Source organism: Lissotriton helveticus, chromosome 7 (assembly GCF_964261635.1).
Source record: "Lissotriton helveticus chromosome 7, aLisHel1.1, whole genome shotgun sequence".
In the NCBI taxonomy this organism is placed as follows: domain Eukaryota; kingdom Metazoa; phylum Chordata; class Amphibia; order Caudata; family Salamandridae; genus Lissotriton; species Lissotriton helveticus.
This window is the reverse complement of record NC_136068.1, coordinates 148,638,500-148,653,032: the sequence shown is the minus strand read 5'-3', so window position 1 is coordinate 148,653,032 and position 14,533 is coordinate 148,638,500. Positions and strand designations below refer to the sequence as shown.

Below are 14,533 nucleotides of genomic sequence, written 5' to 3'. Positions count from 1 at the left end.
TAACCTCTGAATACAGGAGCCCTTCATCCCAATACACTCTATGGGTTCTATTATCATTCCCAGCAGCCTCAGCAGCAGCTTGCTGTCTGAGGGGTTCAAGAGAAGGGCAGTCCAACTGCGCCTGCCTCATATCTGCCCTTGAAGGTTCCCCTGTCCCAAGAAACTCAACCTGATCAGGCTCAAGCTCTTCTAGGACAGTTCCCTCTTGGGTCTCACAATCCGCTTCCTTGGAAGGCTGATCCTCATTCTGAGGCAGGGGGGAAGGCACTGCCTTAACCCTACTGCTTCTCCTCCTGGTAGGCAACTGGTCCATACTTTCAGGATCCAGGGCCTGTTCAGTGTTGCAATTTTTGACCTGTGACCTGGTCACAGCAAGGACATGTGCTGTTATACCTAACATCTCTGCATGAGTCCTATACTCCACTTCAGATCAGACTGAAGTTTCTAGGTCATTGCCAAGCAAACATTCTACAGGGAGGTCTGAACTAACAACAACTCTTTTGAGGCTAGTTACCCCTCCCCAGGAGAAATGAACAATTGCCATACTATGGGTGGTAGTGAAATTGCTTGCATTGGTCACTAGGTAATTGTCACCTAGTATTATCTGTCCAGGGTCCACAAAGCTTGGCGTCACCATTGTGACACTAGCACATGTGTCCCTGTAGGCCTGAGCCACTTTGTTGTTAATTAACACCTTCGCTGCGGCGGCTATTCCGCCGCAGCGCTAAGGGGGTGGGGCGGCTGCGCGGCGGTTCCATGCTTGTGACGGAACCGCTCCGTCACGGCTCGCGGGTGAGCTGTGCTTGTGACGGAACGGTTCCGTCGCACAAGTTACTACTTGTGTAACGATATATCTGTAAGAGACATTAGTTAGTATTAGATTCCTTACCTTAGAATATCCCCAGGCGTCAGACTGGATCCGGAAATTTTTGCGTAGCAGTACCCTTGCGCGTCGGTAGGCGTCGTCTGCGGCTCCGCGTCCGTCGTCGGCGTCGTGGGCGCCGTGATGACGTCGTCCGAGTACTTAGACGCCGCCTCCGCGTGCTGACGTCAGTTCTTAGACACAGCTTTTCCGCACCAGAAACGCAGAGCCATGTTAAAAACCAACACTGGTGCCATTGAAACTAGGGCCCTGAAAGGGGACAACCCTAACCCTAGATATTGGTTCGCAGAACGGGGAGGATGGGTAGGTCGGTAAGGAATCTAATACTAACTAATGTCTCTTACAGATATATCGTTACACAAGTAGTAACTTGTGCATCTGAAAGAGACACGTTAGTATTAGATTCCTTACCTTAGAATAGATACCCCAGCAATACCAACCCCGGTGGTGGGTCTGCGAACCAATAATCACACCAGAAAGTCCTGGAGGACGGAACGGCCAAAGAAGCCATCCCTCCGGACTTGGCTGTCCAGGCAGTAGTGTCTCGCAAACGTGTGCAGCGATGCCCACGTAGCCGCCTGACAGATGTCTTGTAAGGGCACACCCCTGCCCAGGGCAGTGGTAGTCGCCGTGGCTCGGGTAGAATGAGCCCGCAATCCAGCCGGGGGCTCCCTCCTAGCCAAGGAGTAGCATGCCTGGATACACAAGATGATCCACCGTGAGATGGTCCTCTTGTGCACCGCTTTCCCCTTCTTAGCGCCCACGTAACCAACAAAGAGTTGGTCATCCACCCGGAACTGACGTGTGCGGTCCAGATAAAATGAGAGCGCACGTTTTGGGTCCAGACGGTGGAGCCGCTCTTCCTCTTTAGAGGGATGCGGTGGCGGGAAGAAGGTTGGCAAGGTGATAGACTGCCCAATGTGAAAGGCCATGACAACCTTGGGCAGGAAAGAAGGTTTGGTACGAAGCATCACTTTGTCCGGATGGACAGAAAGGAAAGGTGGAGTACAAGAAAGAGCCTGGAGCTCACTCACTCTCCTGGCAGAGGTGATGGCAACCAGGAAAGCAGTCTTCAAAGTCAGAAGGCGAAGAGGACAGTTGTGAAGTGGCTCAAAGGGAGCGCACATCAGGAATGTTAAAACCAGGTTCAAGTCCCACTGAGGCATCACAAACGGAACAGGAGGAAACGTGTGTGTGATGCCCTTAAGAAATCTGTTTACAATAGGGGACTTGAACAAAGAAGGCTGATCAGGTAGCCTGAGAAAGGCTGAAAGGGCAGAAAGGTAGCCCTTGATAGTGCCCAGAGCAGAGCCCTGCTGGGCAAGAGAAAGAAGGAAGAGAAGAACCTCAGAAAGAGGGGCAGAAAGAGGATCCACAGCCTTTGCTGTGCACCATGCCACAAATCTGTTCCACCTGCACGCGTATACCGACTTTGTGGAGGGACGCCTGGCTGCCAGAATGATGTTACAGACTTCAGGAGGCAAGTCAAATGGCCTCAACTGCCGCCGCTCAATCTCCACGCATGGAGGTGGAGACTGGACAGGTTCGGGTGGAGGACCGTCCCCTGCTGCTGCGACAGAAGGTCCTCCTGAAGAGGCAGACAAACCGGGGGATCGACTGACAGACTGAGTAGCTCTGGATACCAGTACCTTCGAGCCCAGTCCGGAGCCACAAGGATGACTTGGGCCCGGTCGCGCCTGATCTTCTTCAGCACTCTGGGCAGAAGTGATATAGGCGGAAAGGCGTACAACAGATCGCAACTCCACTCGCGACGAAAAGCGTCTCCGAGCGAGTGCCGCCTTGGAAATTCCAACGCGCAGAACTGATGACATTGCGCGTTCTCTTCGGTGGCGAATAGATCTAACCAAGGCTCTCCTCATCACTGAAAGAGGCCTTGCGCCACGTCCGAGTTCAGACGCCATTCGTGATCCATCATGCACCGACGGCTGAGCTCGTCCGCCCTGGCGTTCAGAGAACCTGCCAGGTGTTGAGCCTCCAGGGTCACGCCCTGGCGTTCCAGCCATTGCCAAAGGCGAAGAGCCTCTTGACAAAGGATCCACGACCCCACCCCGCCTTGTTTGTTGCAGTACCACATGGCGGTGGTGTTGTCCGTGAACACCTGCACTACACTCCCCCGGACAGAGGGGAGGAATGCCTTCAGTGCCAGACGAATCGCCCTGAGCTCCAACAGGATGATGTGGAGCCGGGTCTCCGCCGGAGACCAGAGGCCTCTGATCTCCGCCTCTCCCAAGTGGCCTCCCCAGCCCTGGAGGGACGCGTCCGTCACAACTACGTGCTCCGGTTGGGGAAGGGAGAGGGATCTGCCGCTGACCCAATCGCGGTCCGTAAGCTACCACTGCAGCTGTCTCGCAGTGCCCTCCGAGATCAGGACGTGGTCGGATAGGTTGCCCTGATGCTGGGCCCACTGAAACTTCAGGTCCCACTGCAGAGCCCGCATCCGCCACCTGGCGTGATGCACCAGTAGGATGCAGGAGGCCATCAGCCCCAGAAGCCGCAGCGTCAACCTGACCGAAACCCGGGATAACGGCTGAAAGATGGGAATCATAGCCTGAATATCCCGGACCCGCTGTTCGGGCGGATAAACCCGAAACCGCGCCGAGTCCAGAACCGCTCCGATGAAGAGGAGCTTCTGAGAGGGACACAGGTGTGACTTCGGCACATTGATGGAGAACCCCAGCTGGTGCAGGAGGTCTGCCGTCGTCTGGAGGTGGCTGACGACTGTCTGGGGCGAGCCCGCCTTCAACAACCAGTCGTCGAGGTAGGGGAAGACTGAAACCCCTAACCTGCGCAGATGAGCTGCGACCACCGCCATCACCTTCGTGAACACCCGTGGGGCGCTGGTAAGGCCGAAGGGGAGCATGGTAAACTGAAAGTGCTCGTGGCCCACCATGAACCGCAGGTAGCGCCGGTGGGCAGGCAGGACGGGGATATGAAAGTAAGCGTCCTGCAAGTCCAACGCTACCATCCAGTCTCCTGGGTCCAGGGCAGCCAGGACCTGAGCCAGTGTCAGCATCTTGAACTTCTCCTTCCGGAGGAAGCCGTTGACGTTCCGTAGATCCAAGATAGGGCGTAGGCCCCCTTTGCCCTTCTTGGGTACCAGAAAGTAGTGGGAGTAGCAACCACACCCTACTTCTGGCCCAGGAACGCGATCGATGGCCTCCTTGGCCAAGAGGGCCGTAACTTCCTCCTGCAGAAGTCGCAAGTGATCCCCCGATACACGGTGGTTCTGCGGTGGCATGGCTGGAGGAGTCGCCTCGAAGGGGAGGGAGTAGCCCCTTCGGACGATTTGCAGCACCCACCTGTCCGACGTGACAGTGCGCCAGTGGAGGTGGTGATGGCGAACCCTGCCTCCCACTGGCGTCACATGGGCCTGAAAGCACGGACTAGGAGGGTTTTGAGGCGGATGCTGCGGGGGAAGGTGTTGACTGACCTCGCCGCTGCCCCCGACCGCCTGGACGGCAGTTCCCACGGCCGCCACCGCGTTGGGTATTGCCCTGCGGTGCGTGGCTGGCGGCACGTGTGGGCGTACCCCTTCCGTGGCCACGAAAGGAGTGATAGGCAGCCGTTTCTTACCCGAATCCGAAGGGGAAGAGGAGTGGTGGTGACGACTCCAAGAGCGGTCATGGGAACGACCCCTGGATTTCGAACGGCGCGGGGACGAGTGCCAAACTTCAAAAAAACTTCTGGTGCGGTTCCCTCAGGGCCTTCAGGCCATAGCCCTACAGTCCAGACAGTTCCGGGAGTCATGGTCGCGCTCCAGGCAGTAGAGACAGACGTCATGAGGGTCCGCCACTGACATATTGGGACGGCAGTTCACGCAAGACTTAAAACCAGGCATCCCTACTAGCACCAGAGAAAACTAACACGAGGTAAAAGTCTCAAAGTGATAGTCAATAAATGACTAGGGTACGTGCTATAACCGGATCTGCGCTTACTGCCGCTTAAAAAGAAAGAACTGACACCAGCGGGCATGGGTGGTGCCTAAGTAGTCTCCGTGATGTCATCTCGGCGCCAGCGATGGATGCAGAGCCGCAGGACGCCACCTACTGATGCGCAGGGGCATTGCTAAGCAAAACTTTCCGGATCCAGTCTGAAGCCTGGGGATATTTATAAGGTAAGGACTCTATCATTAATGTGTCTCTTTCAGATGTATCTGTAAGAGACATATGTTAGTTATAGATACCCTTATCTTAGAATTACCCCCAGGTGTCAGACTGGATCCTGAGAATTTTTCTTCAACAGCACCCCTGCGTGTCAGTAGGTGGCATTGGTTGATTCAGCATCCGTCATCAGCGCTGTGGTCGCCGGCATTACGTTGCGGTGCCTACTTGGACGCCCCCTCTGCAAGCTGATGTCAGTTCTGACACAACTTTCCACACCAGAAGCGCAGAGCCATGAAAGACACTGACCATTGGTGCGCCACACTAGGGCCCTGCACGTGAGTCCTATCCCTAGGAGTCAGTTGGCAGAGCAGGGAGGATGGGTGGGGCGGTAAGGAATCTATAATTAATATATGTCTCTTACAGATACATCGTTATTGAAGGTAAGTAACTTGTTCATCTGAAAGAGACTATTAGTTATAGATGAATTACCTTAGAATAGCTACCCCAGCAATACCAACCCCAGAGGAGGGACTGTGAACCAAGTTCACACCAGTAAGTCCTGGAGGACTGAACGGGCAAAGTTGCCGTCTTGGAGGACTTGACTGTCCAGGCAGTAATGTCTGGTGCACGTGTGCACAGAAGACAGCATGGCATGACAGATGTCAATGATTGGGACTTCATGTGACAAAGCAGTGGTTGCTGCAGTAGCTCTAGTGGAATGAGCTTGCAGCCCCACTGGTTCCTTTTTAGCTAAAGCGTAACAAATCTTGATACAAAGGACAACCCATCGAGAGATGGTAAGCTTTTGCACAGCCAAATCTTTCTTGGCACCCACACTGCCTACGAAGAGTTAATCGTCCACCCAAAAATCGTCCATGCTGTCAAGGTAGAAAGACAGCATACATTTTTGGGTCCAGATTGTGGAGTCTCTCCTCCTCCTTGGAAGGTCTGCAGATTAACAGTGTTGTTCAATGTGAAAAGGAGTGACAACTTTAGGTAGGAACAAGGGCCTCGTTCGAAGCACCACTTTGTCCGGATGGACCGAGAAAAAATGGGGCTTAGAAGAAAGAGCCTGAAACTCCCTGCCTCTGCGAGCAGAGTTGATGGCAACAAGAAAGGTAGTCTTCAGATTGAGAAGCCTAAGAGGACAGTTGTGAAGAGGCTCGAAAGGAGAGCACATAAGGTAAGTCAAAACAAGGTTCAAGTCCCACTGAGGCATTATGAAAGGAGGTGGAAGAAAGAGATGAATAATGCCTTTAAAGAACCTACTTACAATAGGGGACTTGAACAAAGAGGGCTGATCTGGGAGCCAAAAAAATAGAAGAATGGTTGTCAGGTAGCCTATAAGAAAGCCCTGAGCAGAGCCCTGCTGGACCAAAGAGAGAAGGAACAAAAGAACCTCAGAAAGAGGGGCAGAAAGGGGATCTACAGCCTTTGCTGTGTACCATACCATACCACAAACTTGTTCTATTGACAGGCGTATACCGTCTTAGTGGAGGGACTTCTGGCTGCCAAGATAACATTTCAAACTTCAGGCGGAAGGTCAAAAGCTGTCAACTGTCGCCGCTCAATCTCCCCGCAAGGAGGTGGAGACTGGACAGGTTCAGGTGAAGGTCTGTCCCCTGTTGCTGTGACAGAAGATCCTCCCGAAGGGACAGTCTGATCGGAGCATCGCTAGCCATACTCAGGAGCTCGGGTACCAGACTTGTAGTGCCTAGTCAGATGCCACAAAAATGACTTTGGCCCGGTCGCGCCTGATCTTCTTCAGCACTCGGGGCAGAAAGGGTACAGCAGAAAGGCATACAGGAGGCCGCAACTCCACTCACGATGAAAAGCGTCGCCGAGCGAGTGCCGCCTTGGAAACTCCAACGCGCAAAACTGCTGACATTGGGCGTTCTCTTCGGTGGCAAACAGATCTAACCAAGGCTCTCCCCACTGCTGAAAAGGACCTTGCACCACCTCTCAGTAAAGACACCATTTGTGATCCACCAGACACAGATGGCTGAATTTGTCTGTCTAGACGTTCAGAGAACCTTCCAGGTGTTGAACCATCAGGGTCATAGCCTGATGTTCCAGCCATGTCCAAAGGTGAAGAGCCTCTTGACAAAGAGTCCATGACCCCACCGCGCCCTGCTTGTTGCAGTACCACATGGCAGTGGTGTTGTCTGTCAACACCTGCACTGCCTTCCCCTTGAGGGAGGGAAGGATTGCCTTCAGTGCCAAGCGAACCGCCCAGAATTCTAACAGGTTGATATGGAGCCCAAACTCCCCTGGAGACCAGACTCCTCTGATCGCCGCCTCTCCCAAGGGGCTACCCCATCCCAGAAGTGTTGCATCGGTCACCACCGTAAGTTCTGGTTGGGGAAGGAAGAGGGATCTGCCTCTGATCCTATCATGGTTCGTTAAGCACCACTGCATTTGTTGTGCAATTCCCTCCGAGATCTGAACATAGTTGGAAAGATTCCCCTGATGCTTTGCCCACTGGAACGTCAGGTCCCACTGCAGAGCCCGCATATGCCCCCTGGCATTATCCACCAGCAGGAGGCCATGAGGCCCAGCAGCCTCAGGGTAATTCTCACTGAAATCCTGGATAGAGGCTGAAGCATCTGTATCATAGCCTGAATATCCTGGACACCCTGCTCGGGAGGATAGGCCCAAAACTACACTGTGTCCAGAACAGCTTTGATGAAAGGAAGTGACTTAGAGGGAGTTAGGTGTGGCTTGGGCACATTGCTAGTGATCTGCAGTGAATGCAGGAGGTCCGCCATAGTCTAGAAGTGGGAGACGACAGCCTGAGGCTAGCCCACCTTCAACAGCCAGTCATCGAGATAGGGGAAGACCAGGACCCCTGATATGTGCAGATGAGCTGCGACCACCGCCATCACTTTCATGAACACCCGAGGGGCACTTGTGAGGCCAAAGGGGAGCACGGTGAACTGAAAATGCTTGTGGCCTACAGTGATCAGCAGGGAATATCTGTGGGCTGACAGGACAGAGTTGTTGAAATAAGCGTCCTGCAAGTCCAACGCCACCATCCAGTCTCCAGGGTTGAGGGCAGATAGGACCTGAGCCAAGGTTAGCCTTTCGAACTTCTCCTTCCGGAAGAAACGGTTGAGGGCCCTGAGGTCTAGGACAGGAAGCATGCTTTTGTTCTTCTTGGGCACCAGAAACTAGCAGGAATACCAACCACAACCTACTTCTGGCACAGGGACACTCTTGATAGCTCCCTTGGCCAAGAGAGCTGAGACTTCTTGGGGGAGAAGCGCCAAATGATCCTCCGACAGGCAATTGAAAGACGGTGGCATGGAGGGAGGGGTAGTCTAGAAGGGGAGGGAGTAGCCCTTTCAGACTATCTGCAAAACCCACCTGTTTGACGTGATGGACTGCCAGTAAGGGAGGTGATGGTGAATCCTGCCACCCACTGTCTGCTGATGGGCCTAAAAGGTCTGACTAGGAGGGTTTGGAGGCTGCTGCAGGGGGGGGGGGAGGGTGGACTGGCCCGCCCGCTTGTTCCCAGACCCGCCTCGCTGGGTCCCACGTCTGCGGTCATGAAAGGGGCGAAAGGCAGACTGTGGTGGACGGGAAGACGCAGCAAGCCCCAAGGATCTGGCAGTAGCCAGAGAAGCCTTAAAGTGCACCAAATCTGCCTTGTCACAAAAAAGGTGATGGCCATCGAAGGGCATGTCCAGTAGAGTTGACTGAACATCCCCCGAAAAACCAGACGTCCTCAACCAGGCATAGCGCCAAATGGCTACCAGCATGGCAATCGTTCTGCCCAGTGAGTCAGTGGTATCCAGTCCACAGTAAATTATGAATTTTGCTGCTTCTCTCCCATCTGCCATGGCTTGGGAGAGAATGGCCCGGGCCTCCTGCGGGCACTGAGGCAGCACCTGCGCAACCGTATCCCAGATGGTATGGAAGTATCAGCCCAAGAGGCACGCGGTATTCACATACCGCAGTGCCAAGCTGGAGGAAGAGAACAAGCGCTTCCCGGGATGATCCAGCTTCTTGGATTCCCTGTCCAGGGGTGCAGAATGGAATGCCTCATTGGAAGAAGCTTGGACCACCAAGCTTTCAGGGGAAGGGTGTTGGGTGACGAAAATGGGATCTCTTCCGGAGCTGGGCGGTGGTGGTAGGTAATCGTCCATTCCACAGGAGCCCTGTGCTGGTCTTGGACCAAGTGTCCAGTAGGACATCCTTGAGGGCTTCATTAAATGGTAAGAGGGGTACTGAGGAAGTTGTCGCTGGTTGAAGCACCTCCGTCAGGAGGTTAGTCCTGACTGCCACTGTAGGGAGCCCCAGGCCCAAGGCCTCAACTGCCCTGCGCACCACCACTGCATAAGGCGCTCCCTCCTCCGTAGCCACGATAGGGGGAGGAAGCATGCCAAAGTCTGGGGAGGTATCCAGACCACTGGCACCACCCAATTCCTCTCTCCAGTCTGTCAAAGGGTCTAGCGACCCCTCCTAGTCCCCATCACCACCCTCAGGGCGATAGGGAACACCTGGGATGAACAAGTCAACAAAAGTAAACTCCAACGTCGGAATCGACGTTGGTCTATTGGGCTGCAGTATGTATTATGCCACTCATGGGAGCCCATGCCCACTGTGTCTGCAGGTCTGCCATTGCAGCCTGCATATAATGGTGCCTGCACCTTTCACTTCAGGTATAATATTTATTTATATCTCAGTCACTGCACTTAAAACATTTAAGTCACCCCTAAGGTAGGCCCTTCAGCCCAAGGGCATGGTGCATGGTCTAAGTGTGTGGGTGCTCTTGTATGAGCAGAGACACCCCTACAAACCCCGGACTCCATTCTCCGGGCTCTGTAAGTGAAGGGAAACCATTTTAAGGTATGTACAGGACACTGGCAAGCTCAAGATATCCAACTACGTAACAGATTTGCCAAACTTGGTAGTGTTTGGTATCAAACATGTTGGAATCATGCAACTACACTAGTTCCATGTTAGGTGCATAATACCATATACTGGGGGGCTCTTTAGGGGACCACCCCATTACTACCTGTGTAGCTTTGCAGGGTCTGCTTGCAAGCCAGTGCTGCCGCCAAACCAAGACACTGTTCTGCCTTCCTGCTGATCAGCCTAATTGAGGTAGGGGAAGTCAGAATAAAGGATTTTCTGTAGAGGAGAGGTATAGCCACCTCTCCTTTAGAACTAGGTGTCTCTGGGCTAGGGTGGGGGTGCTTCCGAGCGCCACCATACAGATTTGAAGGGCACATTTGGTGCCATCGTTGCATGAAGTGGTTTGCCCTAGTCCAGGAACCCTTGGCTCCTGCCAGGCGCAAAACCACACAAAGGACAGGGGAGTGACCAACCCCATGTCCAGCTTCTCCCCTAGAGAGGTTCCCAGAGCTTTACCAGGTAGCCACTTGAGTCTGCCATCTTGAAAGCAAGATAAGCAGAGGCCCTTGGGAGCATCTGACTGGTCAATCCAGTAGAGTAGCATCCCTGATCCCCCTGGTAGGTGGGTCACCGCAGATGCCGTCCTATCCCCTTCCTGGGTTACATAAGGGATCCCCTGAGGGTGGGACCCTAGATTTATATGGACCAAGGATTTTTCTACAAGACTCATGTGAGAAGTTGGCCTGATGTGCAGTGCTCACTATTCTAGTGATCACTATATATCAGTCCAAACAACCCTTATTGATGATTGGTTGTAAGTCAACCTTATAGACCAGCTATCCTAGTAGCATGGATACGAGCAGTCTAAGGCTAAGACTCTAGAGGGCGTGTTAAGCCAGCTGTTTTACCATCACATTACCCCTTGAACACCCAGTGAAAGGACACCACACAAGTGTTATGAAAATAAACAATGTATTTATTAGAATCACAACAACCCTGTACTCTTTATGAGGACAGGGTGCTAAGCACACAACAAAACTCTTACGAAAATACTTTTAAGTTAGCACGTTACACAAATGCCCGAGGGGCACGAAAAACCATATACGCTAAAAGTGGAATGCGAATTACTAGCAGGTAAGTAACAGTTCTAATAGGCTTTGGAATCGCTAGGACTGGACTAGGGAATCGTTAGATTACTACTAGGAGGCCCAGGGGACTCGGGTGCAGAGTGTGCACTCTCACGCGGGATGCGGGACAAAGTCTATGGAAGCTAGAATTCACAAAGTTAGTGTTCACGGGCGAACCCGACCTGGTAGGGAGAAAACGACAGTGGATCCTGACCCTTGGATAGTGAGGCTATGCTGGGACACCGGAGTGCCGAAGTTACCTAGCCCAGGGGCTGCAGCTGCATAGGTCTGAAAAGACGTCGGGGATCTCGTTGCCGGACCAGGAGCCTGGAAGGAAGAAGTTGCTGGCAGGCGACCAGTGAAGAAAAGTTCGATGGATCCAAGCCTGGATCAAGGAAGAAGGAAACCTGAAAGCAGAGGGGACCAAGTTCTTGAATCACTAGCCAGTGATTAAGTGGGCACCAGGATGGCACCGGGCGAAGTCACCGCAGTCAGGTGAGTGGGCGCTGCTGGGCTCTGCAGTCTCTCGGACCAGGAGGCGTTGTCGGCGACCAGGATGGAGGTGCGAGCTGTCCCACGAAGGATGAAGTCGTTGGCGTCGAAGTTACCCAGGATTGGGCAACAAGCCTTGGCTAATTCAAGCCCACGCGGTGGACTCAAAATGGCGTCTTGAGTGGACCAGGAGGGTCCAGGGTGCTCCTCTTCTGGGAGGGAGCAAGGGCCAGTCTGGAGCAACCAGACCAGCAGCGGAAAGGTCGTCGGGCGTCGTCAGGAAGGCCACAAGCCAGCGGGCTAGTAGCCAAACAACGCGGTGAGCAGCAGAAGGCAGAAGGGCCCCACGCCGATCGTGGAGATGCTGGGGGGCTGCTCTTCGGTGCTGGAGCTGCTCAGGGTGGGGGCTTCTCGGACCCCAAAGCACTCACCAGGAAATTACTCGGTGGGCTTGCTGTGCAGAAGTCGTGCAGTCTTGGCGATGGCCGGTCCCTCGAGGTCTCGTCGCACCCACGGTTCTCAGCTGTGCTGTAGAGGTGGGTAGAGGTCAGAGGTGCCAGGGAAGCCGGGTCTCGTCGAGCTGGGCAGTCGGATTCCGGAGGAAGGACGTGCAGCAGACCGCAGTGTTCTTAGATGGTGCCTGCGGATGCAGGGTGACTACTCCTTAGCCACAAGGGAGAATCTTGAGGAAGAAATCGTGAAGTCCTTTCGTGGAAAGTGGTATCTTGATTCCAAAGATGATCTGATTTGGAAGGGGGCCAGTCTCTACCTTTATCCTGTAAAAAGGGGCTGGCACGCGACTAAGTCCTGCCCTATGGGTGGGACTAGGAGGGGGGTGGTTACACCCACTTCCTTGGCGGGCTTTTCCCCAGCACAGGGTCTGGAGTGACCCTGGAACTGGTTCCAGCCAGCCTATGCACAGTGAGCACCGGGGTGCCACGTGCAGTCACCTTCCTCTAAAGCCCTGCCTACCTACAATACACAAAACCCTGTCTGGGACGGTGCTGGCACCGCCCCTGGCAGGAAACCCTTTGTCCTTATCTCCTGCTCTGGGAGGACTCCCAGCAGCAGGAGGGCAGACTTGTGTCTCGGTGGCAGCATCCATTTTGTGGATGCTAAGGCTCTGTCTGACTTTTAACCGGGTTATAGGTTACAGGCATGTCGTGTCCCTCTAGAAGGGTGGAATGCTAACCCCGTCGCCAGAATTGGCGAGGGGTTAGTATTCCAATTCGTATGACACCTTACTCGACATGTTTTGATAAAGCGGTACCAGAGTTGGCACATAACCGCGAGGATTATAATGCACTTAAGAGTATATGGTATGCGATATCATGGAGACGGCTAAGGGATGGATCCCGAAAGCCGCAGACAGGCTCAGCTCATGCTAGAGCACCGTCTCACACGATTCCAAGCACTCTGCCTTCAGGATGGTTAAGGCCTGCTATAGGAGTGACTGATAGGAGATCTGTGTGTCCATTTTAGGGTTAGATATAGGTATACTATATCTAAAGCAAAGGGTGAGTACACCACCTTGCCCCAGCTGTCGTGCAGCCAGTTGTGTCAGTTTTAGTTAGTCAATCCAGGGGTGGCACAATACATGCTTCAGCCCCTGGGAGACTTCTGGGTGCACCTCAGCCCTGGGTACAGGGACTTGGAGAGGGCCCAGTGCCAATTCAGTACCTAAGTACAATTTGGATAGAGAGAACAGCTAGGCTGTGGGTCTGATTAGCAGGCCCACAGCCAGGGAAAGTCGTAAACCAGTGCAGCAAAAAGCAAAAATCTGGGTGATCATAGGATTGCAGACCCTACTCTCCTACAACTCATCTTTAGGATCTTCCACAAGACTCTTCTGCTGCTGGACACTGGACTCTAGTGTTAGGTTGTGCCAGACTCAAGACAAGATGCTTCTGGTAGGAAGGCTCCTACTGCAACTTCGTCTCTGTGCTTTGCAACCATCTTGAAACATCCGTGGCTGTGCATCCTCCAGAGTCACAAGGATTCTGTGTGCATCAAGGACAGCTGGAAGTAAACTCCCTTGGAGTGAAGGAGTCACTCCCCTGCAACCGCAGGCACCTCAACGTTGAAAACCGGCCTGTGGATCCTGCTGTCTTATGGACTCTTAAAGGCTCTACAACAGAGGTGGTGGTTTGGTAGTTGCCCCGAGGCTGACCTGTCTTCTGTGCTATTTGAAAGACTGCAATCCCTTGTTGAGCTACTAGAACCAGACCACTGTGCACCGCCTCTGTCTGCCGTTGGCAAAGCTTGCTAACTCTCCAGTCCAAGGATCTTCAAGCTCCAACAAGCCCAAGCCTCAAGCATCACCCTCAGTGTGAGGTTCTAGTAAGATATCTCATCTCCATCTGCCAGGTGTACTGCTGCAGTTTACGGAAGGAGCAGGTGGGCCAAAATATAGTTTTAACCACCAGTAGTGTGAATGAATATAATGTATGTCATTCTACATATCATGGGCTTGAGACACGATTCGGCCAGTTATGCAGTATATATTTAACAGTGCAGATTTTTTCTTGTAGAGTGCTATTGGGAGAAAGGTTAACTGCAGCTATATATGATAAGAGTTTTCATCTTAGGTTATGGACATGGGTAGGGTATAGTGGGTGGAAGTCAGAAAATCAAATCAAAAAGAATTTTCACGGGAGGAGCCTAGCTGGCGACCGAGATGGCTGCTTAGACGCTCGGCTCCGTGAGCCTTCTCACCCCGCGCATACATCCTGGCACTTATCCTGAGCCGTAACGGCATATTTAAGTAGGCGAAGGACAGCTTTCACTCACCGTTTGCTCCTGAGGCTTTTGCGTGCAGCTGACCCCTGGAAATGTCCCTGACTGTTTTGCGGCCTTCATAGAGCTGGGACCGGGGTGACGAGTGAGGAGGGCAGCCGGCCTCGACTGCGACAACAGCGGCCTCTGGTGGAGGTGAGGAGTCGGCCGGGGGGCACCGGAGATCTGATGGGCCGATGGTGACAGTGCCGACCCGGTCCATCTAGCGGAGTGCCTTGTGGGATGTGCGGTACAGCAGGGTCGAGGGGAGT

General features: G+C 53.5%; 1 protein-coding gene across 4 annotated transcripts in view; it reads right to left on the bottom strand.

Annotated features, from left to right (window-relative positions):
- SYCP2 (synaptonemal complex protein 2) overlaps positions 1-14,533 on the bottom strand; it is a 2,783,385-nt gene that overhangs the window by 146,891 nt on the left and 2,621,961 nt on the right. The window lies entirely within an intron of this gene.